Here is a 24668-nt window from a genome sequence, read left to right as displayed (position 1 = left end):
CCTTCCTCTTTTTTTTATTTTAAATCATGCTTTTTATTTGTTTTTGGTTTTTAATGTCTCTGTAAAGCACTTTGAATCACCTTGCTGTTGAATTGTGCTATATAAACAAACTTGCCTTGCCTTGCCTTAAACTCTGTGTATGAAGTATCCATAATCAATCAATCAATCTTTATTTATAAAGCACTTTTCATACAAAAAAACTGTAGCACAAAGTGCTTTACATGGTTAAAAGCAGCCCACCCCACCCCACCCCACCCTCCCACTCATTCCCCACACTCTCATTAACAGAAACGGTCATGGATACACACATCCCCCCCCCCACACACACACACACACTTAAAGAGTAAAATTGGGCTGGGTACGCATTAGCCAAGTCAGGAAACACTATCACAGGGAGCCGTCTGCACCGGGAGCCGGTCACAGACCGCAGCCTCCAGGCTGGGCACGCAGCAGGAGGGAGGCAAAGAAGCCCCCCAGCCAGGCTGAGAGGATCCACAGGGCCCCAGCAGCCACGGTCGATCACAGCCCCGGTGCAGAGAGCCCCCTCCAAGGAAACACTGGAGATATGACCTAATAAGAATATAAACAGGATAAAAAGATAAAATAAATAAGAGTGGGATACAATATAAATATAAGTATAAACAGAGTAAGAAGATAAAAAATGAATAAGAATACAATCAATAAATATTAGGCAAAACTAAATTAATAATATATATAGAATAACAGGATAGAATAAATAAGCATAAAATAAATAAACGTCAGTTAAAAGCTAAATTAAAAAGGTGGGTCTTGAGCCTGTTTTTAAAAACATGAACGTTCTCTGCGGCCCTGAGCTCCTCCGGCAGGCTGTTCCACAGTCGAGGACCATAACACTGAAAAGCTGCCTCTCCGTGAGTATGTGTCCTGACTTTAGGGACAATCAAAAGGCCAGTACCAGAGGACCTCAGGGTCCGCGAGGGTTCATATGGTAAAAGCAGATCTGAAAGATAAGAAGGCCCAAGACCATTAAGACATTTAAAAACCAATAAAAGAACTTTAAAATCGATCCTGAAACACACGGGGAGCCAATGCATAAAAGCAGAAGTAAGCGTCTTGTTAAACTATACAAACAGAAACTTGTAATAGGTCATGTCTCAAATTAACATTTAAAGGTGTGAAGTTTTGTACCTCAAGAAACAGAACATGGTGCTTTCCAAATGTATAACATAGCTCATCTCTGGACTAAGCTGCACTCTAAATAAAGAAAGCACATTTGTCAGCACAGACACAGATAAAGGAAATGTTAGAAGGTTGAAAATAAATCCTCTGACTGTCTGGCTTTTTCTTCATAATGATAGCCGTATTAGGACACATAAAGGGAATGATTATATATCTATATATTTTAGCACAAATGACAATATAAGAAATATCAATTCAAACAATGTATTTTTGTTTTTCCAACCTGTCCTTGCCTTGGTGACGTTGTGAACATAACTGAACGGGACTTGGTCAGTAGAGAAATTGTATTTTATTTCATACAAGAAATGTTTTGTTGTATTATATTGTTCATTTCATGCAAATAGAAAGCCAAGGTAGCAGATTTATGTTGTTTTATGTTAAAAAGGGTGGAAACAGTGGATTGGTGCTTAACCGACACACAGGCTGTAGTTCAAAGGCCTTTGATGTTGTTTTCAGCGCGCCATTTTGGTGTCACCTCAATTAGGACTAAATAAGCTGAAAAAACTGACTTTTATTGTTATTTAAGGGCTACCCGTGTGTTATTTTCAAATGTTTATGCACGTTGTTTTGTTGTTATGGTATGCCCTTAAGTATTGGATCGGGAAATGCCGAGCTAGAATTGGAGTTTGATTCGCTGAGCAAGAAACAAGATGGCGAGCCACCAACGGACCCATTGAACTGTACTGAGCAGGAAAAGGGAAAAACGCCCCCTGCTGCAAGTTTTGCTCTTTCGCTGAAAAAAAAAACAAAAAAACCTGGTAGGATTAATCCATACACCTCTGCAAAAGAACAGTGGACTCTCAAAGCACAGGATAACCATTCAGAGTAATTCCGGGATTAATAGTTAAAGGACAAAGAGACAACTTTTCTTTTTCTTTTGTTTGTTTGTTTCTTTAAGGGGTTGTTCAGCCTTTTGCTGAATTGTTTTCAGTTTTTTACATTTTTTTGTTTTTTGTAATTTATTTGTGGTCAACCTTACATTCGAATGCTGTAATGGTGTTAACGGAAATGTAAATAATTTTGTTGGGTTAAAACAAAATAAGAAATGGTTGAAATCTAAAGGTGAACTAGACCAAAATTAAATTAAATCTTGTTCTGAGTTTGCATCTTTTGCTGTGAAGTACAGCCAGACTTTTGATCGCTTTGCCTTGGGCATTTTTAATCTGTAGCTCTGCTCTAAAAGAACGTACGTACCTGGCCCCGCCTACTATTGGAAACGTAAAATGATTGGCTAGAATTGGCTCAGGAAAAAAAAAGCACCGAAATAAAGCACCGAAATGTGCGCTGCTTTTCGGTCTGGTTACTACCGTTTATGTCAGAACAAATAATATCGGGGAAATTTTTCAGTCGGAGTTTAAGCCACGCCATAGCATTGAAACTGCATTACTGAGAGTCTTTAATGACCTTCTCTCAATTGCTGACTCAGGGCGCTCTGTGGTCTTAGTTTTGCTTGATTTGTCCTCTGCTTTTGATTTGGTGGACCATAATGTCCTTTTAATGAGGCCTGAGCATCTGGTGGGCATCACGGGCAATGCCCTTAGCTGGTTTAAATCCTATCTATCAGAAAGGTCCTTTTCTGTCGCAATGGGTACCTATTCCTCCTCCATTGCCCCCTGTCACCTCTGGTGTCCCCCAGGGGTCTGTGCTGGGTCCTTTGCTGTTCTCTTTATACTTGTTACCCTTGGGCCAAATCTTTGATAAATACAATATTTCCTTTCATTTTTACGTGGATGAGATTTAAATCTATTTTGAACTGGCTGAGGATGTCACGTCATCGTCGTCGTTGCAACACTTTGATTGTATGAGTGAAGTTAAAATCTGGCTCCCTCATTTTAAATGATAAGAAGACAGAAATTATAATCTTTGATACTCCCATCCCTCGAGCTGAACTAACTGGTATATTTGGGCCCTTTGCTAACTCCCTTTCTGATACTGCGAGGAACTTGGGTGTTGTCTTGGACAGTTCCTTCAAGCTGGACAAACATGTGTCCTCTGTAGTTAAATCTGGTTTCTATCAATAACGTCTAATCTCAAAGGCTAAGCCCTACATACAATGTAAGGACCTGGAAAAACGTATCCATGCCTGTGTTACATCAAGATTATTACCGTAAATCCCTTTATACTGGTCTCCATTCTGCCCTTATTCACAGACTGTAGCTCATTCAAAACGCTGCTGTGTGTCTCTTAACCGGAACTGGTAGGTTTGAGTCAATTACTCCAGTTCTTTCCAACCTGCACTGGCTCCCCATTAAACATCGCATTGATTGTAAAATCTTATTACTCACTTTTAAAATCATAAATCTATCTTAAGCATCTCCTCAGCTTTTATATCCCTAGGGGAGCGCTTAGATCAGCAGGCCAAATCCTCCTGGTGCAACCTAGATCCCACCTTAAGACCAGAGGTGACTGCACATTTGCCTCTGTTGCACCCTACCACAGGGTAATATGGTAATAGACAGCAATTACTTTACAAATGTTTGACAATCTCTCTAAAAGCAACTGCAGTCAGTCCAAGTCAGACTGTGGTTGTTTGCAGAAAGCCTGCATCCTATCAGGTGACCTGTGGCAATCTTCCTTTGCAGGTTAGTTGCACAGGTTCAAATGTGGCCGTGAATCTGTAACTTTCATATGGTCCCCACAAGTTGCAGAATGTGTGAAATATGAAAATTTAATTATCCACTTCTGTCAAAAGTCTGCAAGATGTGCAGACTCAGTAAGTGAAGATCCAGGACAACACGGCAGACAGGAATTATGCTTAACGGCAAACAGGCCTTTTATTGAGACTGATTGCATAGGTACTGAAATAAAGGAGAAAAAAAAAACACAAAATGGGAACTGAAACACTGGAAACTTTGACAACACACAAGGGGCATGAGCTCACCAAGAAAAAAAAAAAGAAAAAAAAACAGGAAGTAGCAGGACATAAAGACCAAACACACTAACTTCACACAGGCAACTGAGTAAACAGACAAAACTGACTTCACAAGGAGACACAAAGGATGAAACATGAGAAAGAGTCAGTGGAAACATGACAGGAAACAGTTAAGTAAAAAGACAGCATACAAATGAAAAGATGATGTATCCTCCTGAGAACCACACTGTACATTTGTTTTCTGTAATGGACATTTGTTTTTCGTCTGTAATATTTGGACTTATTTGAGGTACCTTACTAAGTCCTAATGTGGTAAATAAATGACATTCTGGGCTTTCAATTGATATCTTTTGTATGGGCTAGTTTTTGCTCCAAAGAGGTAGGAAATCATAAAACGTTCTCTCTGTTCTCAGAATGTTATTAGGGAACTAAGACAGGAGGATGGGAATACGGGGAGACAGAAACTAAAAAAAAAACAAGACGAGGGAAACAACAAAATAAGATGGAACATACAAAATACAGAGCTGCAGACTAGAAAATGTACATATGAAAGTAACTGTACATTCAAAACATGTAACAGAAACACATTTGGCCTGAATAATGTTCGATAAACTCTGACAAAGTCATTTTAGCATAATGCTTGTAACAAGTTCTCTTTCAGATGAAATGCTAAAAAACATTTTTTAATGTTTTAATAATAAAAAGAAATATTGAAAATATTTTTTTTGTTTTCTTTTATTTACAGAGTTACAAAGTGAAAATGGCAACAAGTAGTAGGAATAGGCCATGAGCAAATGTGAAGGCAATTACAGAGTTAATTTGAAAAGAGTTATGCCTAATAAAACTGTTTAACAACTGAACTACTTAAAGGCTACTTAAAGGGCTGTTTTTTACTAACAAAAAGATTCAGAAAGAACTGAACTAATGAAACTGATAACTCAGTGGTGGAATGAGTTGGCCCATCTAGTATGTTATGAGGACATGTTTTTGTGTAATTATTTGTTGCTTTGTGCAACTGGTAAATGTTATTATATTATGAAATGTGATAGTTATTTTTAAAGAAGTGTAGTGTTAGCTGGAGATTTTACACTTTTATGGTGGAACAGTTACTCTCTAGGTTCTGATGGGACATGAGTAATAAGGACACATATAAATTCTTTGGAACTTTCTGCCAATGAAACTGCACAATTGTGGACCTGAATGGTGTGGTGAATCTGATAATATACATGCTTAGTAAACTACTAAAGACAAGCAGTCTTTAAAATGATACAATTTTATACTTAAACCAAAAGAAAACTGTATTAATAATAATCATAATAATAATGACAATAACAAAACTTAACTAATTACTGAAACCAAGTTTTCAAGTGAACAGAAGCTCATCGTTGAAAAAAACATGTGTGTGGGGGTGGGTGGGATTGAATTGTTGGTTTAAGTAAACTGCGAAAAGTAAAAAAAAAAAACTGTGAAGACACTCATGTGTCAATAAAGGTTATGAAACTTCACACCTCACAATATTAAGTTACACTTGTCATTGTGATAAGTATGACTTAGCTGTATGAACCTTCTCATTTAGTAGTCAAAATTTTAGAAGAATTAGAGAATCATGTTACAATTGTTCAAGGACGTAGCCCATTTTGTCTCTAATGCAGTTCTTAGAACTGAGTTTTATTTGCTTTTGTGCGTTTCCATGCAGCAGAAAATAGCGTGGCGGTGGAGGGGTTAATAACCCGCAGCAGCGCGAGATTTAACTGCAGTATGTATAAAACCAACATTGAATAACACAGACAATATGATCTAAGAGTGCACAGTCACAAATCTAGTTAAGGACAGGCAGACCATATGACAGAACAAAATCCAGTGTGTGTCCATGCTCATGTGTAGGGCCAGGCACAGACTGTACCAGGCTAAAAGCGTCAATAAGGCTTAAAAAGTCATTTACCAGTGGCTTATCAGGACAACATACATATATATTAAAATCTCCAACAATAAGAACACTATCAAAGTTGGGAATAATCTCATTTATGAAGTTCCTATTGTCATATGGGAGATGATAGATGACAGTGCAGAAAACCGTGTTTGTGCGACTCACCTCAAACGAGGTAAGTTCGAAGCTGGAGAACGAAGGCTGTAGTAAACACTGCTTACATTTGTAATCCTTTTTGTTAACAGTCGCTGTGCCTGCATCTCTGCCTGACGTCTGTGGTGAATTAAAATAGCACAATCCATTGGTAAAAGTTCAGATAGAGCACTGGACTCACCAACACTCAGTCACGTCTCAGTCACACACAGAAAATCCAGATCACGGGAACTGAAAAAGTCCTGAAGAATAAAAGTTTTGTTTAAAAGTGATCTGGTGTTCACCAGGGCAATCCTGGCAGGAGCTGGAGCTGGAGCACCGGTTTCAGTAAGTCGAGAAACCCAACGCAGCGATCTCAGGTTTCGATGATGTTGACGGCGGAGGTTTAGCCTGGGAGGGCATGGGCAGGAAGGCCAAGGAGCATCATCAAAGCTGACCACAGGCACCAAACAGGCATCAACGGGAACCAGGAAACGCCGAGACACAAACAACCTTGGACATAATCCATACGCTGGTCGGAAAACAGCAGAACAATTCCTTAGATAAACCTTTAGCTTCACCAGCCGACCGCTTCATCTACCCCCGCTTCATTCGCCGAGAAGGTAGCATAGGAACCCGGGTAACCTGGGATTCCCAATACAACTGGGGGCAGGGGTTGCTGCTAGGGATGCACCGATCCCGATACTGGTATCGGGTATCGGGGCCGATACTGTAAAATGTGTGCGTACTCGTACTCGTAAAAGTCAACCGATACCATGAACCGATACTAATGTAGCCCGGATGGGAATTTGGGAGTAGATACTCATAATTCCCATGGACTTGAACGCCACATAAGGTGCTCACAGTTCACAGAAGAGAACGGCATGGAGAGATGCACGAGGTTAGCTGAACCAAAGTGAGAGACTCGGCTAGTTTTACTGAGGTTAACTAGCACAAAAGAGTGTGTGTCTAGAAAGCTAACCGTGTGAGAGCTTCGCAACAGAGTGTGGGTGAAGTGACTTTTTGTTTCAACGGTCGCACCACCGTGGAAAACTGTGTTTCCAGCCATGACCGCCGAGGCTAAAGGCTAGCCCGGACTGCTTGGTTGCGCCACGGAAGCAGGACTGTCGGAGAGCTGGACAGTGACTGGCTAACGCGCTGTAGCAGAGACAGCATCGGGTCCGCAGGGAGTGGATTTAGTGTGGGACTGGTGAATGGCGACCTACCGAGCAACGGAACTGTAAGTCAGACTTTTGTGTTCTTACTGGGGAGAAGAGGATTTTTCTCAATCGTCCGGCGTGAGCAGCAAACAGGCCTGCAACAAGTGTGAATGTGAGTGTGTGTGGGGCCCATGTGTGAATATTGTATGTTTAGTGGATTTATATAACGTGTTTTGGAGTGTATATTAGTGAGTCATTTACCAAAAGGTGATAACATAAGTTGGGTTGTTTAATATAATTTGAAAGGGAATTATTTCATTTATACAGTGTATTTCATTTGGTTAAGGAATTGGAATATCATTTGAGTTTAAAAAAGGGATGTGTTGTACAGTATTTGTCTCTGCCCTTACGTTCAGTAAACGTTTCGTTTGTGTTAAAGAGTTGTCTGGGGTCGTTTCTTTACTACTGGTTAAGTTTAACTTGTATGTGGTAGAAGTATCGGGTTTTTGTACTCGGTATCGGCAAGACTTTGTTTCATGGATGACAAAAGTTAGAAATAACAGAAACAGGAACAAACTTGGCAGTGACAGACAAGCAGCCACACACACCGGCGCCATCTTGCTTCACCCATGAACAAAATTATAACGCTGTTCTAACAAATGGATTTACACTGCAAAAATGGCTAGTCTATATTTAGGAAAAAAATACTACATTTGATACAAAAAGCACTGAAAACAAGTGAAATTATCTGTCCATGCAGCAAGTTTATTTTACTTATTAAGAAATCTTGAAATAAGGTTTTTAATCCAGAAATAAAAGAACACATTTGAGAATTGAAGAGGGTTAAAATAAGCTTTAAAAAGCTCAATTTTAGATAAAATTACTTGATATCAAGTTCCAAAAGTAAGTTACATATGCTAAATTACAGTCTTTTTTATGTTTTGAATTCTTTCTTGCAGCAAATGAATGCACTGCAATGAGAAAAATAGTTCTAATACTATGAAAAACTACTAAATATTAGTGAAGTATGATTAATTTGTTTCTCAATTCAGGATGGCTTATCTTAAAATATAGCCTAATCGATATTAAAACCAAGCAAAAAAAACCTTAAAACAGACCTTTTTCCTAGAATACTCCTTGGCTTCTACTGAAATCACAGCCAGGACAAAAGTGATATATGTCAACATTTATTCCTCTCATGAGAACAAAACCCTTTTTTTTTTTTAAACAATATAGGGCCGCTGCACAATCCCTAAAAGTCTAAATCAACCCTTTAGAAGGCCTAAACAGAGAAAAATTACATTTTTTGCCTTATACTTTTGTGACAGTCACATAGTCTCACAATGTTGTAAATAACGGCATTACTGACTTAAAACTTTACATGCCTCAGGTAAAGTGTCATTAAGAAACCCCCCCCAACAACTTTCATTTGTAAGGAATTACAAGTAAAGTTTCTCAGGACATTGCTAGGCAAATTAGGAACAAAGTTGTACAAACGTACTACAAAACTAAACAAACTGCAAATGACCTGATAAAATTCTGCTTGATATTCACCTATTTTTCAAAGAATGACTTCCACTCAGCTATTGCTTTCTTATATGCACTAGTGGCATCTTGATCATGGATGGCATCAGTGATTACCCCAGTTTGTATGACAGAGAGGACCGTTGCAACACATTTCGGGTATGTTAAGTGCAAGGTGCAGTAATATGCCATCAACTTACTGACTGACTCTTGGTGGCGCTGTCACTTGGTGTTCGCTCGCTTTGTGGTAGAGTATCACTTCCTGTTCCTGCTAGAACACAGTGGTGTTTCTGAGTAGCTTTTCTGCTTAGCAATTTAATTAAAATTTTTTAGTTACATTCTTTTTTCATAGTATAATCTTCACGTGCTTCATCCGAAGCATCCTTTCTGTGTACTCACTACCTAATTTATAGCCAAAGTATTCACTCACTGTCTCTGTACTGTTTCGGTAGCTTAGCTTAGCTCGTAGCCAACTTGTTAGCACCATGGCTACTTCACCTGTCCCTCCTGCACTTTCTTGCTCATTGTGTCTGATGTTTAGCTACTCCTCGGCCTCCTTTAGCAGTAATGATACCTGTAACAAATGTAGCGTATTTGCAGCTCTGGAGGCCAGGATTACTGAATTGGAGACTCGACTTCGCACCCTTCATTCACCCGTAGCTAGCCAGGCCCCTGTAGCTGGTGCAGCCGAAGATAGCGTAGGCCCCGCTAGCTGTTTCCCCGGCAGACCCCAAGCATCTGGGGAAAGAGGGCGGCTGGGTGATGGTGAGGAGGAAGCATAGTCTTAAACAGAAGCCCCAGGTACACCACCAACCTGTTTATGTGTCTAACTGTTTTTCCCCACTCGGCAACACACCCGCCGGGGGTCAAACTCTGGTAATTGGTAATTCTGTTCTCAGACATGTGAAGCTAGAGACACCGGCAACCATAGTCAATTGTCTTCCAGGGGCCAGAGCAGGCGACATTGAAGGAAATTTAAAATTGCTGGCTAAGGGTAAACGTAAATACAGTAAGATCATAATTCACGTCGGCAGTAATGACACCCGGTTACGCCAATCCGAGGTCACTAAATTCAATATCAAATTGGTGTCCAACTTTGCCAAAACAATGTCAGACTCTGTAGTTTTCTCTGGTCCCCTCCCCAATCAGACCAGGAGTGACATGTTTAGCCGCATGTTCTCCTTAAATTGCTGGCTGTCTGAGTGGTGTCCCAGAAACGATGTGGGCTTGATAGATAATTGGCAAACCTTCTGGAGGAAACCTGGTCTTGTTAGGAGAGACGGCATCCATCCCACTTTGGATGGAGCAGCTCTCATTTCTAGAAATATGGACCAATTTATTAAACCCCCAAAATATGACTATCCAGAGTTGGGACCAGGAAGCAGAGTTGCAGTCTTACACGCCTCTCTGCAGCTTCTCTCCTCCTGCTACCCCCCCCCAAAAAAAACAAAACAAAACAAAAAAACAAACAAAAAAACAGACAAAAAACAAACTAAAAACCAGCAATAAACAACTTAAACATAAAAAATCACAAAGAAAGAACAATACAGTATCCACATCTGAACCAAAGAGTAAAACAGTGAAATGTGGATTATTGTGTGGATGCCCTGAAAGGCAGTATATCATATCTCTTTAACAAAGCAAAGTTAAGACATGAGGCTTGTGCCAATATATCTTCAGACACTGCTGACACTCACAGTGGAAGCAGTTTTTACAATTATCTTACCGTTGAACAATGAATTACGTTTGTTTGAGGGATTGAAATCTGTCCTCCTCTCAGTTTTCAAACTCCGAAAATGAAGCCGTTTCTTCTCTCGTCATATCTCCGCAACGGAGCAGATGAAAGAGCAGAGCAATGAAAAGCAATGAAAATCGCAATGAAAATCGCAGTCAAAGTACACCAAAGTCCGCTGATTCATCCAGTATAAGAATTATGCTTCTATCCCACCTAGTTTTTGAGTTACACGACGTTTTGTAACTCCAAAAAACGGCGTTTTTTGCCTCTCACCGTGATCTAATTCTGACTGCTCATGTCTCTGTTTTTCAGCCGCCCGCCCCCTTTCCAGGTGGCACAATCGGTAATGACACGGGTCTGCAGCTCAAAGGTCGTGGGTTCAATCCCACTTTGTTCAACTTTTTTTTTTTCACTACAAATTGATACACTATCACAGACCTGTAATTTATATTGCTAATTTATTACAATTCTGCAAAGTTTTATGATTTTAGCAGCTTTTCTAATATGGACCTCAGATTCTTGTTAACGCTCCATGGCAGAAATGCATACAAGTACACAGCCTGATGAAGCAGACAGAAGCAGTACCTCTGATTGGTGGACTGAAATTGAGCAGAACCAGGTTGTTCTGTGCTGATAACATTTCTTTCAGCTAATAGTTAAACTTTTTTAACTCTTTCCAACACAAATTTCAGTTTTTTCACCCTTTTTAGCAAAATTTTCAGTTTTTTCTATTGTTTTCAGAAAAAAACTCTTTTCAGCAGAATTTTCAGAATTTTCACCTCTATTCAGCCCAAATTCTGCTCTGTACACAGCCTGATGAAGCAGACAAAAGCAGAACCTCTGATTGGTGAATTTGAGCAGAACCAGGTTGTTCTGCCTCTTGTCAGCAGAAATTCTGCTGATTCACCTTAGACTTTTTAGCCTTTTCACCTCTTATCAGCGCAATTCTCAGCAGCTTCTGCTCATTTCAGCAAAATTGTCAGTCTCTCCACCTCTTAATTGGGAGAATGAGTTTGGCTCAGTGAGATGAGTAGCTGCCTTGAAGCCAGGAGGGCCAGGTTCGAATCCTGCTTGTTTTGTTTTTCCACTTTTTTAGCAAAATTTCACTGTCTTTACCCCTTTTCAGTAGAATTCTTTGCTTTTCACCACTTTTAAGCAAAAATCTCTCCTTCAGCTGAATTTTCAGTTTCTTCATCACCATACAACTTTTTGCAACTTTTCATCTTTTTCAGCTTTTCAGCAGACAGCTTCAGCGTTAAGGCATCCACACAGCATTTTCGCAGGAAATGCAAATTTTTCTAGTTGTGTGGATGCCCTCAAAGGGCTTCCACACTATTGAGTTCCTGTTTCTCTTTATTCTTTATTCCACTATATTCCAGTTGCTTCCGTACACTTTTTGGCACTTAACTACTTCCTCAGTTTTCAGCCAATTTTCTCAGTTCAAAATCTATACTGTTCTGCTCTTTCTGCTCTTTCCGGCAATGACTTTTGGTATTTTTTGCTATTATACTTTTTAAAATATTAAGCTTTTTTCCTTTAATTTGTCCCATTGAAATGAATGGGAAACTTCCACAATTCTGCTAAAACTTGCTCATTTTTGAAACTTAACTACTTCCTCATACTTTCACCTAGAACAACCATTCAAACTTTAAAATGTTCACAAATTTTTCTGCTATTCTTGTATGATACAGCTTTTTCATATCTGTTACCATTTTCATCTTATCCCTCTTTAAGTTTTGAGTTTCATTTTTGTGATTTTTCACGTTGTTATGGTTGCTATGTCCGAACAACTTCTTGCTACTTGCTCAATTTTCACTCAACCCCCACAAATTATACATCAAAACGTAGGTATTTTTGCTGGCTTTCAGAAAATGTCACCATCATTGTTGTGGGATTTATAGAATTTTGGCAAATCTCCTCAGACTAACACAAAGTCTGAAAACTCTCCATAGAAAGTCAATGGAGAGTTTGTTCAAAATCACCGCTGGATTTCTGTAATGAGAGGCATTTTCGAATCGTCATATCTCCCGAACGAAGCAAAGTTAAGACATGAGGCTTGTCCCAGTATATCTTCAGACACTCCTGACGCTCACAATTCAAGAATTTTTTTTCTCACCTATTACCATTCTGAGATGAGTTAGACTTGTTTGAGAGTAGGAAATTTGTCCTTCGCTCAGATTTCTTCAGATTTCAAACACTGGAAATGAGGCACTTTTTTCTCTCGTCATATCTTTTTGATGGATTTCCACACAGACCTGAAAATTTTCGGTGACTGTTTTCCATGACTGTTCACCAACACCTGCTGTCTCTTACGGTGAAAGAATGATATCGATACTCCAAATAGATTAGTTAGAAAGCGTTGTTTGAGGGCAAGTCAAGGCAGTTTTCGCTTTGCCTCTACTCAGTTATGGTGCATTAGAAGTCAAATATCTTCAATAATTCATATTTTAATGATAAATTGTCAACACTTTAAGATTCCCCCATCTCTTCTGAACAAAACGGTGTAAGAATGACTGTTCTAGCCCCTACGGTTAGGAAATTATACCCATTTGTTTGAGGGGAATCCTCACTATGAGAAATAAACTGCAAAATCCTGTCTCTGTGCTGCGTGTGTAAAAACAGGTGCACCTGTTTTGGCGGGAAAAAGTACACAGCCTCTCTGATTGGTGGATTCAAATTTAGCAGCTCCCAGGCTTTTTGGCTGCTGCTGCTGCTGCTAGTGTGTGTGTGTGTGTGTGTGTGTGTGTGACAGAGAGAGAGAGAGAGAGAGAGAGCCTTTTTATGGGAGCATCTTATTGTATGATTTAAATTCAATATATTTAGACTGGTTGACTGAATTTGATCCTGTGTGTGTCTCTCTGTGCATGTGTGTTTCCATATGTGTCCATATTTGTGATTGTGTGACTGTTATACTTTTTTTTGCCGATTTTTTTTCATTTAACAATTACATTTGAGGGACCCTTAGCATGTTCAGGAGTTTTTCAGCTGTCCATTTTGCTTTTCCAATTTTTCTATTTAAGTTATTACTATTGTGCTAAGTCATAGCATTTCTGCTGCTTTTCAGTATTTGTGCTAAATACAGCATTTCTGCTAAATCATCCTATTTCTGCTATTTTATGAGATTTGTGCTAAATATGGTGTTTCTGCTAAAAAATAGTATTTCTGCCAAATATAGTATTTTTGATTAATTATAGTTTTTCTACCAAATCATAGTACAGTTTTACTGCTTTTTATATGGCTTCTAAGACAACCAATCATATCTGAGGGCTGGCACATTCAAATTTGCATATTGGGGCATTCATGGCTTCTAAGACAACCAATCATATCTGAGGGCTTGCACATTCAAATTTGCATATTGTTGCCTTCATGGCTCCCCAGCCAGCCAATCATATCTGAGGCCTGACACATTCAAATTTGCATATTGGGGCCCTCGTTGCTTCTTAGATAACCAATCATCTATGTCATATATCTGATATTTCATATTTTTATTTTAAATGGTCAACATTTCAAGATTCTCCCATGTCTTATGAACAAAACGGTCTAAGAATGACCGTTTTAGCCCCTACGGTTAGGAATTTATGGCTGTTTGTTTGAGGGGAGTCCTGACTATGAGAAATAGACTGCAAAAATCCTGTCTCTGTGCTGTAAAAGCCTGCACTTAGTGCACCAGTTTTGGCGGGAAAAAGCACACAGCCTCTCTGATTGGTGGAATCAAATTGAGAAGCTCACAGCTGTTTGACTGACCTAGAAACATGCTGTTAACAGCCCCTGTTCACTCTCTGATGCTGCTGCTGCTGCGTGTGTGTGTGTGTGTGTGTGTGTGTGTGTGTGTGTGTGTGTGAGCCTTTGTATGGGAGCATCTTATTGTATAATTTAAATTCAATATATTTAGACTGGTTGACTGTGATAGGTTTGTAGCGTAAACCTATTCGCTGGAATGTTCAGGACAATTTGCTACACAGCAAAAACAAGACACAAGTAGGCAGAGTTCTTTGGGTTACTCATGCATGAGGGAGACCTGCCTAGAGCCAAGTGTCGTTCCACCCACTTGACCTCCACCAGACTCTCAGCCAGGTTCCCCATAGCACTCCTTTTATTGAGGTTACTTGAATATGCATAGGGTCATTAACATATAACATAGGTATGCATGTGAACAAAGAATACACTGTGTGTGTGTGTGTGTGTGTGTGTGTGTGTGTGTGTGTGTGACCCCATTAATGACTTCCTAAACCTACTGGTCTGGAAGTCCAGCAGTTCATCTAAACAAAATGCACTTAGCCTAAAACAGACATAGATACGTTTATCCTACCATAAAACAATAAGACAAGGTACGACCTCTCCCATGCTCCCAGGATGTGGGTTTGAATACCAGAACACCCTGGAATGCATACAAAGCCTTTTACAGCCTACTGAAGATCACACATCCTATCACTACACAATTGATTATATACCTCTAAGCATATATTGTTAAATATTTCCTAATACAAATGACAATAATAAAATATAAACCCAACAGACTGAATTTGGTCCTTTGTGTGTCTCTCTGTGCATGTATGTTTCCATATGTGTCCATATTTGTGATTGTGTGACTGTTATACTTTTTTTTGCTGTTTGTTTTTCATCTAACAATTAGATTTGAGGGACCCTTAGCTAGTTCAGGAGTTTTTCAGCTGTCCATTTTGCTTTTCCAATTTTTCTATTTAAGTTATTACTATTGTGCTAAGTCATAGTATTTCTGCTGCTTTCCAGTAATTGTGCTAAATACAGCATTTCTGCTAAATCATCCTATTTCTGCTATTTTATGAGATTTGTGCTAAATACAGTATTTCTGCTAAATCATACTATTTCTGTTACTTCATAAGATTTGTGCTAAATATATTGTTTCTGCTAAAAAATAGTATTTCTGCCAAATATAGTATTTTTGATTAATTATAGTTTTTCTACCAAATCATAGTACAGTTTTACTGCTTTTTATATGGCTTCTAAGACAACCAATCATATCTGAGCGCTTGCACATTCAAATTTGCATATTGTTGTCTTCATAGCTTCCCAGCCAGCCAATCATATCTGAGGCCTGGCACATTCAAATTTGCATATTGTTGCCTTCATGGCTTCCCAGCCAGCCAATCATATCTGAGGACTGGCACATTCAAATTTGCATGTAGTTGCCTTCATGGCTTCCCAGACAGCCAATCATATCTGAGGCCTGGCACATTCAAATTTGCATATTGGGGACTTCATGGCTTCTAAGACAACCAATCATATCTGAGGCCTGACACATTCAAATTTGCATATTGGGGCCTTCATGGTTTCTAAGCCAACCAATCATCTATGTCATATATCTTTAATATTTCATATTTTTATTTTAAATGGTCAAGATTTCAAGATTCCCCCATGTCTTCTGAACAAAACGGTCTAAGAATGACTGTTTTAACCCCTACGGTTAGGAATTTATGGCTGTTTGTTTGAGGGGAATCCTGACTATGAGAAATAGACTGCAAAAATCCTGTCTCTCTCTGTGTTGCGTGTGTAAAAGCCTGCACTTGGTGGACCAGTATTGGCGGGAAAACGCACACAGCCTCTCTGATTGGTGGATTTAAATTGAGAAGCTCACAGCTGTTTGACTGACCTAGAAACATGCTGTTAACAGCCCCTGTTCATTTGCTGCTGTGCGTGTGTGTGTTTGTGTGTGTGTGTAAGAGAGAGAGAGAGAAAGAAAGACACACATACAATAACCCTTTTTAGGGCAGCATCTCATTGTTGGATAAAAATATAATATATTCAGATTGGTTGACTGGCATAGACCCTGTCTGTGTGTCTCTCTCTGTACATTTGTGTATCCATATTTGATTTTGTGTGTATTTGTTGATTTATGTATACATATTTGATTTTGTGTGTATCTGTTGGCTATTCTTATTTGTTTTTTTTCTAAATGTATTTTCATTTTATTTTTTCACAGGTGAACAAAAATTAGTTTTGAGCAAACTTAACCATGTTCCTTTTTATTCAGCTTGTCATTTTACCTTTCCAATATTTTCACTTAAGTTATTACTATTCTGCTCAATCATAGTATCTGTTCTAAATCATTGTTTTTAAGCTATATTGTAGGATTTCTGCTAAATCACAGTATTTCTACTATATTACATTTTTCTTTCTAAATATAGCATTTCTGCTATAGAGTAGTATTTCTGCTATAATATTTGTGCTAAACTGGAGTATTTTTGCTAAAACATAGTATTTATTTAAAATTACAATATTCATAGTATATTACAGTGTCTCTGGTAAATCACAGCATTTCTGCTATGTTGTACTGTTTTTCTAAATCACAGTATTTCTGTAATGTTCAAGAATGTTTGGCTAAATATATTCTTTCTGTTATCTTATACTATTTCTCCTAAATTCTTGTATTTTTGAGAAGTTATCGTGTTTCTGGTAAGTTACAATATTTCTGCTAAGTTCTGCTATGCTATTGCATTTCTGCAAAGTATTATATTTCCTCTAAGATATTGCAGTTCTGCTAAGTTACTACATTTTAGCAAAGTTCCTTTGCTTCTGCCAAGTTTTTTACAATTTCTGCAACTTTTCAGCTTTTTCTGCCAGTTTCAGCAGACAGCTTCAGCTTTAAAGCATCCACACAGCATTTTCACAGGAAATGCAAATTTTTCTAGTTGCTGATGTCTTTGTTTTTCAGCCGCCCACCCCCTTTCCAGGTGGCGCAATCAGTAATGACACGGCTCTGCAGCTCAAAGGTCGTGGGTTCAATCCCACCTTGGTCAATATTTTTTTTTTCACTACAAATTTATACAGTATCACAGACCTGTAATTTATATTGCTAATTTTTTTCACTACAAATGAGTAGTGCAAAAACATACTATGTCTGCAACATCACAGTATATCTGTTATGTTATAGTATTACTACTAAATCACAGTATTTCTGCCAATTCAAGGAGGCTGACTGATACTAAGTGCATCAGTGTACATAGGTCATCTGTTGTGTTGGAGTGCCCTCTTGTGGCGCCTTTTGGGTAGTGCCTTAGTAAACGTGAACACTGCAAAGAAGTGGTATCAAACTGTGTTAAAACGTCTTGATGCATTCTCAATCATCCAGGAAAGTAAATCTCCAAAAGTTGAATCTGTTCATCTGGACGTAGCGTTTTGTGGGAGAAACGTTTCGTCACTCATCCAAGTGACTTCTTCAGTCTCAGCTGACTGCAGGTTTCCCCAAACCTTATAAACAGTACATTTGCATAATGACTGAAACCAGCCCACTGAAGGAACAATGGGCTGTGAGGTCATTTCCTTAATCATAATTATGCAAATTCCCATGACCATTGATCAACAATCACTGACCAAAACCCACTGATCAAAGAACACTGATCAATGGCCATGAGTACCATTCACAGAGAGTTGGGGAATGGCTCCAATCACAGCGTTGTAAGATGGCGAAAGATGTACCCTTAGGCCCCCTCCTCGATTCAGAGATGGTCTTTCCCTCTTCACGTAAATGGCCTCCTTGACTCCGCGCTCAAACCAGCGTTCCTCCCTGTCCAGGATGTGTACATCCTCATCGTTGAAAGAGTGTCCACTGGCCTGTAGGTGTAAATAAACTGCAGAGTCCTGGCCTGATGAGGTAGCTCTTCTGTGTTGTGCCATCCGCTTCGCTAGAGGTTGTTTGGTTTCCCCGATGTATAAATCCTGGCACTTAACAGCGTACACTATGTTACTCTGTTTATGTCGGGGGACCCGATCCTTGGGGTGGACCAGTTTTTGGCGCAGCGTGTTTTGGGGTTTAAAAGCCACAGAGACACGGTGTTTAGAAAAAATGCGTCTCAACTGTTCCGATACTCCTGACACATATGGGATCACTACAGGTTTTCACCTGGGCAGCGGTTGTCCTTCTCTCCTGGATCGGCTGGAGCTTTCTTTAGGTGCCTTTCCTGCTTTGACAAAAGTCCAGCTGGGATAACCACATTTACTCAGGGCCTTCTTGATGTGCTGTCCTTCTGCCTCCCTGGCCGCTGTGTCAGTGGGGATGGTGTTCGCTCTGTGTTGTAGCATCCTGATGACACCCAGTTTGTGCTCCAGTGGATGATGAGAGTCAAACCTTAGATACTGATCCGTATGTGTAGGTTTACGGTACACGTCAGCCTTTAGATGTCCCCCATTACTGATGGAAATCTCACAGTCTAAGAAGGCTAACCTGGCACTTTTCATATCCTCCCTGGTGAATTTGATGTGTCGGTCCACCGAGTTAATGTGATCTGTGAAATGTAGTACGTCCTGAGATTTGATTTTCACCCAGGTGTCATCCACATATCTGAACCAATGGCTTGGTGGTGTTCCAGGGTAGGACAGCAAAGCCCTCTTTTCCACTTCTTTCATGTACAAATTGGCCACGATGGGTGAAACTGGGGAGCCCATGGCACACCCATGTTTCTGCCTGTAGAACTGACCCTTGTATGTGAAGTAGGTGGAATGAAGACACAGTTCCAAAAGCAAACACACTTGGTCGATGCTGAGGGTGGTCCTGTTGCTGAGGTTGGTGTCATCCTGTAATCTCTTACGGACTACCTCCAACGCTTCCGTGACTGGGATGCAAGTGAAGAGAGATGTAACGTCGTACGAGACCATGGTTTCCTCTGCCTCCATAATGACATCTCTCACCTTCTCAACAAAATCCAGGGTGTTCTGGATGTGGTGTTCAGAGCTGCCCACCAGCAGGTTGAGGATCGAAGCCAGAAACTTGGAGATGTTATAGGTGACCGAGTTGATCATGCAGACAATAGGTCTTAAAGGTGCACCCTGCTTATGTATTTTCGGTAAACCATACAGACTTGGTGTAGACTCCCCTGGGTACAGCCTGTGGTATGAGGTCCGGTCAATAGCCTTGTCTTGTTCCAACTGCTTCAGACAGTCTATCACCCTCTTCCTGTAGCCACTTCCTGGGTCTCGTTTCAGGGGCTCATAAGTATTTTCATCACTGAGTAGTGACAAAATCTTCTCATGATAGTCTTTCTGGTTAAGCAATACTGTGCACCTACCCTTGTCTGCCGGAAGGATGATAATGTTGTTGTCATCACTAAGTGAAGTGAGTGCCTTCCTCTCCTCCATGGTGATGTTGGATGCTGGGGGCTTTGCAAAACGCTACGTCCAGATGAACAGATTCAACTTTTGGAGATTGGTATCAGACTGGTTTGTAGTGGAGGAATTTGTTGCCAGTTTATTTCATCTTTAATCCGTATTCATGTTGTAATGTAGTAGTACCACAATATGGCAGAAACACTATGTTTTGGCACAAATACTTTGATTTGGTATACTTTAGCTTCTTCACCCCTTTTCAGCAAAATTTTCATTTTTTTCACCCCTTTTCAGCACAAATTCCAGCTTTTTTGGCTGTTTTCAGAAAAAAAACCCTCTTTTCAGCAGAAACTCTGCTGATTCATCTCTTTTCAGCGCAAGTTTTATGATTTTAGCAGCTTTTCTAATATGGACCTCAGATTCTTGTTAACGCTCCATGGCAGAAATACATACAAGTACCCACCTGATGAAGCAGACAGAGGCAGTACCTCTGGTTGGTGAATTTGAGCAGAAACAGGTTGTTTTGCCTCTTTTCAGCAGAAATTCTGCTCATTCACCTCTATTCAGTGCAACGTTCTGCTTCTTTGCCTCTTTTCTGCAGAAATTCTGCTGATTCACCTCTTTTCTGCAAAATTTTCAACCATTTCACCTCTTATCAGCGCAATTCTCAGCAGTTTCTGCTCATTTCACCATAATTGTCAGTCTCTCCATCTCTTACCTTGTGAGAGTGAATTTGGCACAGTGAGATGAGTAGCCGCCTTGTGCCCAGGAGGTCCAGGTTTGAATCCTGCTCAGGGTGACATTTTTTTTTCACCACCATACAACTTTTTGCAACTTTTCATCTTTTTCAGCTTTTCAGCAGACAGCTTCAGCGTTAAGGCATCCACACAGCATTTTCGCAGGAAATGCAAATTTTTCTAGTTACATATTAGGTCTCTCTCCTCCAAGTCTCTGTTAGTACATGACTTAATAATTGATCAACAAATTGATCTACTCTTCCTTACAGAAACCTGGTTGCAGCAGGATGATTATGTTAGTTTAAATGAATCAACACCCCCGAGTCATTCTAACTACCAGAAATCTCAAAGAATAGGCGGAGGGGGCGGTGTGGCAGCAATTTTTCACACCAGCCTATTAATTAGCGAAAGACCAAGACAGACTTTTAATTCATTTGAAAGCCAGATGCTTAACCTTGTCCACCCCAGCTGTAAAACTCAGAAACCAGTCTTACTTGGAGGACAAGTAAAAATGACTCCAGGACATGTCCTGGAGTCATTTTTGACCAGGACATGTCCTTCAACGCACATATTAAACAAATATGTAAGACTGCTTTCTTCCATTTGCGCAACATCTCTAAAATTAGAAATATCCTGTCTCAGAGTGATGCTGAAAAACTAGTTCATGCATTCATCACTTCCAGGTTGGACTACTGTAATTCATTATTATCAGGATGTCCTAAAAACTCGCTGAAAAGTCTTCAGCTAATCCAAAATGCTGCAGCAAGAGTACTGACAGGGACTAGAAAGAGAGAGCATGTTTCTCCTGTTTCGGCTTCCCTTCATTGGCTTCCTGTTAAATCCAGAATTGAATCCAAAATCCTGCTCCTCACATACAAGGTCTTAAATAATCAGGCCCCATCTTATCTTAATGACCTTGTAGTGCCATATCACCCTAATAGAGCACTTCGCTCTCGCTCTACAGGTCTACTTGCTCTTCCTACACAGTAAATTTCCCAGTGTTAAATCAGCAGTGTTGAAGTGTATTTACTCTAATAGAGTCATTATAACAACAGCTGGAGCAAAACGCCCCCCAGTGTTGGTGATAATTCGAGGAGTTAAAAGACGAAGTGTCAATGTTACTCGAGAAAGCTCCTCCCACCACAGACTCATTTTCAAACCGAGAGGATTTTTCACAACGCCATTTTCTTCACATCAGTTGCTCATATTCACTTATTAAACCAACAATTTTACATTTTAAAAACAGGTAGCATGTTAAAATAAGGTTACATTCCCTTTGTCCATGTTTATTACATATTTAATTTTGTACCAGAAGCAATTGTGACACTGTCTGTATGCCTACGTAAGGTTGTTAATTAGCTAAAAAAGTTAACTGATATCAGTGTTGGCTAAGACTGTAAGGCTTGTTATAAAAATTTATTTCAATGTGTAGTGGTGATTGTGTTGTGTTCTAGCATGTTCGAAATTCCATTAAATTGTTGGGAGCTACATATTAACGTTAGCTAGCTAACTAGCTTTTTGGCTAACCTTGGCGGGCAGTTCGCTCATTCGTTTGTATTTGTAGTGAGTTAACTTGATGTTAACTAATGATGGTATTGACACAAGGTACCTCGCTACTTTTTCCATTTTGGTTACCCGACTGTTCAGTATTTTAAACTAAAGATGAAAAAAAAAAAATACTGACTCCCTAGTGATAAGTTAGATCAGACAAATGGTAAGAAGTAGTAGTAATTATTTTCGTTTTGTATTGTGGATTATCTCTCATGTAAATGAAATACTCATTCAGTATAGGCTAAAACTACAAAGAGCTGTTACACTGAAATAAAAGTAACATACAGTGTAAGAAATAACACTACAAGGCTGTTTTGCTGGTATTTATGGGACTGTTTTAATATTCACATTTTCTGTTTACTGTAGTTCAGTGAAGAGCACTGACTATAAGAAATTACTGTCTACAGGAAGCATGCTGCTTAAAGCAAAACTTGGAGGTGTGCAGAAATTTGTTAGAGTATTTGAGCCAAGCCTTAATGAATTTTTGATTGCCGGTAAGAAACCAATATTCTATAAAAAAGGTGTACTAGGTGCTTTAAGTTCTTTTTGTTATTTAGTCTCTTCAAACTGCATTTTATGATTAACTGAAAATGATCTGCGTTTGGAATCATCTGGAATGTATATTTAGTGGAAAAACTGTATAATGTGAGTGTCACTCCTTTTAATCTACCACTTATCAAGCATGTTAGTGGCGCTTAATAATTTAGTTTTTATTTATCTGAGTGACTTTTGAAAATGTATCTTGACATGATCTTCATTTTAGGCTACAAAACATTAAATGTCATGTAATCTTTTTGTTTGCACAAAGTTGTGTGCTTGTTTCCAGAATTTGCAAAGTTTGGTGTGCCAGCTGTAACAGAAGGTGTGAAAGTTTTTGATAGTTCAGGGACTGAGTTGGATGATGATGTATTTGAGGATATAGTAACAGATCCCTCAACTAGGGTACTAACCATCAAATATGAAACAGGTTTGTTTGAGTGATGTGTATTTCATTGGATGTCATTTTTTTTGTATCATTACTACATTGTTTATTAAAAAGAGTGTATAAAATGTGTCTATGGACGGACCGTGTAAACTGATTTGTTTTGCTCCTGTTTTTGAGGTCTGGAAACATGTGCTGCAGAAGACATCATCTCTTGAGTGGTCCCAGTTATCATCGTCACATTCATCAGATTCACAGGATACGGTCATCCTTTCAGACAGCCCTTTTAGGAAATGTAAGTAAGTAAGAGTTAACAGATTTCCACATTCTTCTAATAGTGTCATTTTTGTTTGTAGTTTAAGTGCACTGAACTGCAGTGGTTATATCAACATGTAGAATGTTTTTATTGTGTCTTCCAGTTGGTGGAATCCATTCTCACCAGCAAATCTGGTGGAGAGCGTATAATAAATGAATACAATCGGACCAAGTCCCTGGTGGATGAAACCAGAAGACAAATGGTCAACATACTGGTAGCTTTTAAATCCTGCCAAAATGTTTATCAGTAAGTTATGTAACAATGAACAGTTGATAAGGATATCAACTGTTCATTGTTACACAACGTACTGATAAATGAATAAACCAAATGTCTGTACATGTCACTCTCCAAGGAACATTATTATGATGTCGAGGGTGGCACTGGGTACTTGGCCTGGAGGATTAAAACCATACAGAGATGCACTGCTAAAGAGAGGCGATTAACATCTGGAGGTAACATTTATAATTCAGTGGAAATGCATAATATAGTTCCAAATTGTGGTTCTGTATTAATAATGGTTATCAAATGTTGTTATTAGTTTTGATAAAGCTGTATTTCATATTGTCTAGCACCAGGAGATGGATCATCGAGTGAAGACCAGTGTGGTGGACCAACTGTCAGACGAGAGTTGCAGTTCGTTACAGAGAAGGTGCTGAGTCAGGATGAGTGCAAGGATACAATCTCTCTGATGAAACATTCAGCTGATGAAGACACACTCAAGAAGAAGATGAAATTGACATTTGTTTATCGGCACAACATGGTCCTCGATCCCCTGCTGTCAAGCAACATACTGTCTGTTTTTCCATGTTTCAAAGATGTCAAAGGCTTGGTGAATATTTTTTATTACTTCGACAATGTAAACACACTTTAATATTTTGTAGAAAGCAGATATAATTCTCTATTCTCTATCCCTGTTACAGATCGAACAGGATTTTATACTGATGTTTGGTGAGGATGTATCATTCAGGTTGCTGGAGAGGTGGCCAACGACATTCAAAAGAAGGATTATCCAACAAGGCAGAAAGCTTCCTTCTACCAGTAACCTGGAACTCTTGCTGGCAGCTGAGTCTCCTGAGGAGGCCACTGAAGTAAATGCTGACATTGGTGAACTATTATTTAGTTGATTAGCACATTCACAGCACACTGCAAAAACTCAAAATCTTACCAAGTATATTTGTCTTATTTCAAGTCAAAATATCTAATCACACTTAAAATAAGCCATAATCAGCTAAAGAGTAACGTTTCAGTGAGATATGGGAACTTGTTTTTAGATAGTGCATCTTGGATATCTTGTTAAATGAAAAACTCTTGAAAACATATTGTTTTGAGTCATATGGTAAATGGTAAATGGCCTGTATTTATATAGCGCTTTACTAGTCCCTAAGGACCCCAAAGCGCTTTACATATCCAGACATCCACCCATTCACACACACATTCACACACTGGTGATGGCAAGCTACATAGTAGCCACAGCCACCCTGGGGCGCACTGACAGA

This window comes from Oreochromis niloticus, linkage group LG11, assembly GCF_001858045.2.
Source record: "Oreochromis niloticus isolate F11D_XX linkage group LG11, O_niloticus_UMD_NMBU, whole genome shotgun sequence".
NCBI lineage: Eukaryota > Metazoa > Chordata > Actinopteri > Cichliformes > Cichlidae > Oreochromis > Oreochromis niloticus.
This window is presented reverse-complemented; position numbering follows the sequence as displayed.